Below are 7,509 nucleotides of genomic sequence, written 5' to 3'. Positions count from 1 at the left end.
TGGCACTCTGGTGTCAGGACAACAGCCTCCTCTTGAATGTCAAAAAAACCAAGGAGCTGATTGTGGACTTTAGAAGGGCTAAACATCCAAGGACGTACACGCCACTGGAGATAAATGGGTCTACTGTGGATAGGGTGAGCAGCTTTAAATACTTGGGAGTCCACATCACAGAGGATCTGACATGGGCAACGCACATTGCCGCACTGGTGGGTAAGGCAAAGCAGCACCTTTACCACCTCAGACAGCTGAGGAAATTCAGAGTGTCTCTGAGGATCCTTCATTGCTTCCACTCTGGGGCTGTAGAGAGCATCCTGTCCGGCAACATCACAGTCTGGTTTGGGAACAGCTCTGCCCAGGACAGGAAGGCCCTGCAGAGAGTAGTGCGTTCGGCAGAACGCACCATGGGAACTACACTCGCCCCCCTGCAGGACCTATACATCAGGAGGTGTAGATCGAGAGCAAGCAACATTATGGGGGACCCCTGCCACCCCAGCAACGGACTGTTCCAGCTGCTACGGTCAGGCAAACGCCTCCGCTGTCACGCTGTGAAAACGGAGAGGACGAGACGGAGTTTCTTCCCACAGGCCATCAGGACTGTTAACTTTTATAACTCCAGGGACTAAATTTTGTCTTCTCTGTATTAACTTTTATTTATATGCTGTAACTGTAATTTTTTTGTGCACAAACCGCAGGCATTGCCACTTTCATTTCACTGCACATCGTGTATGTGTATGTGACAAATAAACTTGACTTGACTTGAGTATATTGTTTAGTTTTAGTTTAGAGGTGCAGTGTAGAATCAGGCCCCTTGGCCCACCATGTCCGCACCGCCCAGCGATCCCCACACATTAACACTATTCCCCACCGAGGCAGGACAAAGCCTGGCAAGTGATAGGTGGAATATAGGTCTATAAGAAGGGTCCCAACCCGAGGGGTCACTTGTCCGTGTTCTCCAGAGATGCTGCCTGACCCGCTGAGTTACTCCAGCATTTTGTGTCCGTTTTTCTGCAAACCGGAGGAGACCCACGCGGTCACAGAGAGAACGTGCAAACTCCATGCAGACAGCAAGGTCAGGATCAAAGAGACTAGAGGAGCAAGATGGCGAGTCTGTGAAGCACGTGTATCTGTACACTGTGGATGGCTTGATTGTAACCAAAGAGACTAGAGGAGCAAGATGGACCACACCGTCGAAATCGCCTATACTGAAGTGCAGTACGCAAAGGAGCATGACGCCCGCCATTTTAGTAAGCAAAACCCGCCGTTCGCTATGCCTCTCGCAGTGTGATCAGTGTTTCGGTGGAACAGTATGTGTGATGATACCATTAAAATGCAGAATATATCTCATCTAACAACTCACAGATTTTTGTTATTTTTCTTTTAAAATGTCTCTGCAAGTTTCTGCCTACTAAAATGGTGCCGTGACGTACTACGGTTTTTAGGGTCGAGTGGTCTATCTTGCTCCTCTAGTATCTTTGGTCAGGATCGAACCCGAGTCTCTGGCGCTGCGAGACAGCGGCTCCACCTGCCGCACCACTGTGACACCCCTTAATGAACAGCAACACTCCAACAACTCCTTTCCAGCAAGGCTCGAAGATTTATTTTTAAACTTCAATCGTTCAATATTTCAATGGCACTTTATTGTCACGTGTGCAGTGAAATTCTACAATTCAGTAAAAGCATTACTGTATGTAAGTACAATCTTTAGTTAAAGTAAAAGTGGATAGGAATAGTGTAGGAAGGAACTGCAGATGCTGATCTACACCAAGGATAGACAAATAATGCTGGAGTAACTCAGCGGGTCAGGCAGCATCTCTGGAGAACATGGATAGGTGACGTTTCACAGAGTGCTGGAGTAACTCAGCGGGTCAGGCAGCATCTCTGGAGAACATGGACAGGTGACGAAGGGTCTCGAGCCGAAACGTCACCTATCCGTGTTCTCCAAAGATAGACACAAAATGATGGAGTAACTCAGCGGGTCGGGCAGCATCTCTGGAGAACATGGATAGGTGACGTTTCACAGAGTGCTGGAGTAACTCAGCGGGACAGGCAGCATCTCTGGAGAGAAGGAATGGGTGACATTTCGGGTCGAGACCCTTCTTCAGAATGAGCATCTCCAGAGATGCTGCCTGACCCGCTGAGTTAATGCAGCATTTTGTGTATGGGAATAGTATACTGAGACAGTATACTACAAATCTGAAGAAGGGTCTCGACCGGAAACGTCACCCATTCCTTCTCTCCTGAGATGCTGCCTGACCCGCTGAGTTACTCCAGCATTTTGTGTCTACCTTCAATTTGAACCAGCATCTGCAGTTATTTTCCAACAGTGCACTGCAAGAGTCGCCATGTTTTGGCACCATTTTTCACGATACAAGTCCTGAGTTGTTACAAATATAAACACGTAACAAGAGTTGTGCTTCCATTAAATCCATGAAGGGTCCCAGCAAGTGCGGAGCGTGGCGTGGATTTCCTAAGCAGTGCGGCGAGGATCAGGAGTTGGATTTCCTTGCCACTTTGCAAGGCAGGTCTCAGGATGCAGGCATTCCACAGCGTTGAGTCTACTCTTGGCACTGTCCCCGCACGCTGACTCACACACACATACACCAGCGGTGAATCAGAAAGCCAGCCGTTAAATCCCACGCTGACTCCTCTCGAGGCACGCCAGCCGATCCAGATCACGAATTAAAAACATCTTGCTGGAACAAGACGAATATATTGATTTCTGTAACTCCAAGCAACCCTTTGCATCCCCCTCTCTCTCCTTCCCTCCACCACCCTAGCCACTTTTCTAGTTTCAAGGTCGTCTTGTTGAGTCTCGTTGTCTGTAACCCCTTTTTCACCCAACCCACAGCTAATCATATGCAGGAAGGAACTGCAGATGCTGGTTTAAACCGAATGCTGGAGGAACTCAGCGGGACAGGCAGCATCTCTGGAGAGAAGCGCACACAGCCAACAATGGCCTTCGTTATTTGATGAGCAATGATAATAGACAATAGACAATAGGTGCAGGAGGAGGCCATTCGGCCCTTTGAGCCTGCACCACCATTCAATGTGATCATGGCTAATCATTCTCAATCAGTACCCCGTTCCTGCCTTCTCCCCATACCCCCTGACTCCGCTATCCTTAAGAGCTCTATCCAGCTCTCTCTTGAATGCATTCAGAGAATTGGTCTCCACTGCCTTCTGAGGCAGAGAATTCCACAGATTCACAACTCTCTGACTGAAAACGTTTTTCCTCATCTCCATTCTAAATGGCCTACCCCTTATTCTTAAACTGTGGCCCCTGGTTCTGGACTCCCCCAACATTGGGAACATGTTGCCTGCCTCTAATGTGTCCAATCCCCTAATTATCTTATATGTTTCAATAAGATCCCCCCTCATCCATCTAAATTACAGTGTATGCTGGAGGAACTCAGCAGGACAGGCAGCATCTCTGGAGAAAAGCACACACAGCCAACAATGGCCTACGTTACTTGATGAGCAATGACAATAGACAATGGACAATAGACAATAGGTGCAGGAGGAGGCTATTCGGCCCTTCGAGCCAGCACCGCCATTCAATGTGATCATGGCTGATCATTCTCAATCAGTACCCCGTTCCTGCCTTCTCCCCATACCCCCTGACTCCGCTATCCTTAAGAGCTCTATCCAGCTCTCTCTTGAATGCATTCAGAGAATTGGCCTCCACTGCCCTCTGAGGCAGAGAATTCCACAGATTCACAACTCTCTGACTGAAACAGTTTTTCCTCATCTCCGTTCTAAATGGCCTACCCCTTATTCTTAAACTGTGGCCCCTGGTTCTGGACTCCCCCAACATTGGGAACATGTTTCCTGCCTCTAACGTGTCCAACCCCTTAATAATCTTATACGTTTCGATCATCGTCACTTTTTTGCATATCTTTCATCCAGGGCCTGGTTCCACGCTGCATGTCTAAACTAAACTAAGTTGCCCTGTTTTGACTTTGCAATCTGTCAGGTTTCTTTCCCAACACGTGCAGTAACTCTATCCACTCAGTCCACAGCCATTCTCCTGGTTTGTCCTACACTCCCTGTCCCTGTGAGACTGCTGCTGTTGGAAAATGCCCGGCCAGTGCTCCGGAGATGCTGCCTGTCCCGCTGAGTTACTCCGGGTTTTTGTGTCTATCTACGATCCATCCAGCTTGATTCGTTATTAATCTTGATTATCATATCATATCATATATATACAGCCGGAAACAGGCCTTTTTGGCCCACCAAGTCCGTGCCGCCCAGCGATCCCCGCACATTAACACTATCCTACACCCACTAGGGACAATTTTTACATTTACCCAGCCAATTAACCTGCATACCTGTACGTCTTTGGAGTGTGGGAGGAAACCGAAGATCTCGGAGAAAACCCACGCAGGTCACGGGGAGAACGTACAAACTCCTTACAGTGCAGCACCCGTAGTCAGGATCGAACCTGAGTCTCCGGCGCTGCATTCGCTGTAAAGCAGCAACTCTACCGCTGCGCTACCGTGCCGCCTTAGTCAGGGGCTACGGGTAGAAGGCAGGAGAATGGGGTTGAGAGAGAGAGGTAGAGAGGTAGTTGGCGGCACGGTGGCGCAGCGGTAGAGTTGCTGCCTTACAGCGAATGCAGCGCCGGAGACTCAGGTTCGATCCTGATTACGGGCGCCATCTGTACGGAGTTTGTACGTTCTCCCCGTGACCTGCGTGGGTTTTCACCGAGATCTTCGGTTTCCTCCCACACTCCAAAGACGTGCAGGTTAATTGGCTGGGTAAATGTAAAAATTGTCCCTAGTGGGTGTAGGATAGTGTTAATGTGCGGGGATCACTGGGCGGCACGGACCCGGTGGGCCGAAGGGCCTGTTTCCGCGCTGTATCTCTAAATCTAAATCTAAAAAATCTAAAGTCGTGTGAACTTATGAGCTCGCCTTTACTCTGCCCCTCCTCGTTGACTCCAGGGAACCGTTCAAACACATCGAAGCCGAGGAGTGTGAAGGAAAAAATGCTCCACACTTTCCAGGGATAAATGTTTTTTCCAAAAGACGACGGGATCTTTTGAAATCTGGGATTCAAAGTGCCGAGCTCGCTGGAGTTGAACCTAATACTCTCCTCAGCAGGACAGGCAGCATCTCTGGCGAGACAGAATGGGCGACCTATTCTTTTTCCCCAGAGATGCTGCCCGACCCGCTGAGTTACTCCAGCATTTTGCGTCTATCTCCGGTGTAAACCAGCATCTGCAGTTCCTTCCGACACTGGATTTAATGTTTTCCTTCCTTTCCCCGGCTCCTGGTTCCACCTCCCCATGCAGTGCTGCTATTTGTCGGGTGGGATATTGTGTAAGGCAGCATCTGCTGACAATTTGTAATGGAATTAATACCAGCGCTGTCTTGAAGGGATGTTAAACTGGTGGGGGGGGTCTGCCTTTCAGACGGGACATAAAACTAAGGCCTTTCTGCTCTCTCAGACGTACATACAAAAGTCTTTGCAGCCACGTAGTAGAAGAGAAGTTCCCTCTGGCACTCTGGATAATATTCATGGTGCCCTGGCGGCACGGTGGCGCAGCGGTAGAGTTGCCGCCTTACAGCGAATGCAGTGCCGGAGACCCGGGTTCCATCCTGACTACGGGCGCCGTCTGTACGGAGTTTGTACGTTCTCCCCGTGACCTGCGTGGTTTTCTCCGAGATCTTCGGTTTCCTCCCACACTCCAAAGACGTGCAGGTTTGTAGGTTAATTGGCTTGGTAAATGTAAAAATTGTCCCTAGTGGGTGTGTAGGATAGTGTTAATGTGCGGGGATCGCTGGGCGGCGCGGACCCGGTGGGCCGAAGGGCCTGTTTCCGCGCTGTATCTCTAAACCAAACATCACGTTGTCATTATCTCATTAAATTCTGTGGCGGCTTGTTCTGTTCCAACTGGTCGTTATCACAGCTCTGATTACTCTACATCGCTACATAACTACGTGATTGCAGTCGAGCCATTTACAGTGTGTCATAGTTAGGGTCGCCAACTGTCCCGTATTAGCTGGGACATCCCGTATTTTGGGCTAAATTAGTTTGTCCCGTACGGGACCGCCCTTGTCCCGTATTAGTAAGGTTGCCAACTTCCTCACTCCCAAATAAGGGACAAAGGGTGACGTCACAGCCCCGCGCCCCACGCGACCTCACCCAGCCAGCGGCCACGTGCTCTCGCTCTACCAATGGCGGCCGCCCGTGCCGGGAGGCGGGTTGCTGAGCAACCTCAGTTAGGCGGCGCCCGGGCCTCCGGGCCTACACTGTCCGAGCCTACAGCGGCCCCCAGGCCTACAGCGGCCGCCGGGCCTACAGCAGTTCCCGGGCCTACAGTGTCTAGGCCTCCAGTGTCCGGGCCAACAGCGCCCCCCGGGCCTAATGCGGGACAAGGGCAGTCCCGTACGGGACAAACCAATTTAGCCCAAAATACGTATTAGCCGGGACAGTTGAGAACCATACTCACAACACATTCGTAACACATGGCAGCAGAATTAGGCCATTCGGCCCATTGCGTTTACGCCGCCATTCCATCATCTATCTTTTCCTCTCAACTCCATTCTCCTGCCTTCTCCTGGCAACCTTCATCGCCCTTGCCTCCGCCGCATTGCATTCCACAGATTCCCTCCTCTGGCTTCACAACCCACCCACGCCTCTTCAATCTTTATTTTTTCCATCCTTTTATTTTTTAAACTCTGGACTTTTGGCCGCCATTGGTGGAGCGGGAGCACGTGGCCGCTGGCTGGGTGAGGTCACGTGGGGCGCGGGGCGGTGACGTCACCCTTTGTCCCTTATTTGGGAGTGAGGAAGTTGGCAACCTTGCTGCAGCGTACGCTGCAAGGCGGTATGGAAATCCAAGCCTTGCCTTCTGTAAAGCTGGAGCGAGCCTTGGTTACAAACGTGCTTAGTGCTGCTTTTAATAGAGACTTCAGCGGCAGCTTTCACTTCAGGCAAGAGATCCCTGTTGCTGCATTCTTACCTCATTAAAACAGCAGAAGTTTGAATATTCCCTCAAAGCAAAGTTTGATAGCAGGAAAGAAAACTGCAGATGCTGGTTTAAATCGAAGGTAGACACAAAATGCTGGAGTAACTCAGCGGGTCAGGCAGCATCTCTGGAGAGAAGGAATGGGTGACGTTTCGGGTCGAGACCCCCGAAACATCACCTATTCCTTCTCTCCAGAGATGTTGCCTGAACCGCTGAGTTACTCCTAAAGTTTGATAGCATCCGGACACAGTAGGATAGGGACCTCCTTGAAATTTTCAGAATAGTGAGCGGCCTGGATAGAGTGGATGGGGAGAGGATGTTTCCACTAGTGGGAGAGTCTTGGACCAGAGGTCATAGCCTCAGAATTAAAGGACGTTCTTTTAGGAAGGAGAAGAGGAGGAATTTCTTTAGTCAGAGGTTGGTGAATCTGTGGAATTCTTTGCCACAGACGGCTGTGGAGGCCAAGTCAGTGGATATATTTGCGTAGAGATGGATAGATTCTTGATTAGGTCGGCCGTCAGAGGTTATGGGGAGAAGGT

This window comes from Rhinoraja longicauda, chromosome 36 (assembly GCF_053455715.1).
Source record: "Rhinoraja longicauda isolate Sanriku21f chromosome 36, sRhiLon1.1, whole genome shotgun sequence".
NCBI lineage: Eukaryota > Metazoa > Chordata > Chondrichthyes > Rajiformes > Arhynchobatidae > Rhinoraja > Rhinoraja longicauda.
The sequence above is the reverse complement of the archived record's forward strand: the minus strand, read 5'-3'. Positions refer to the sequence as shown.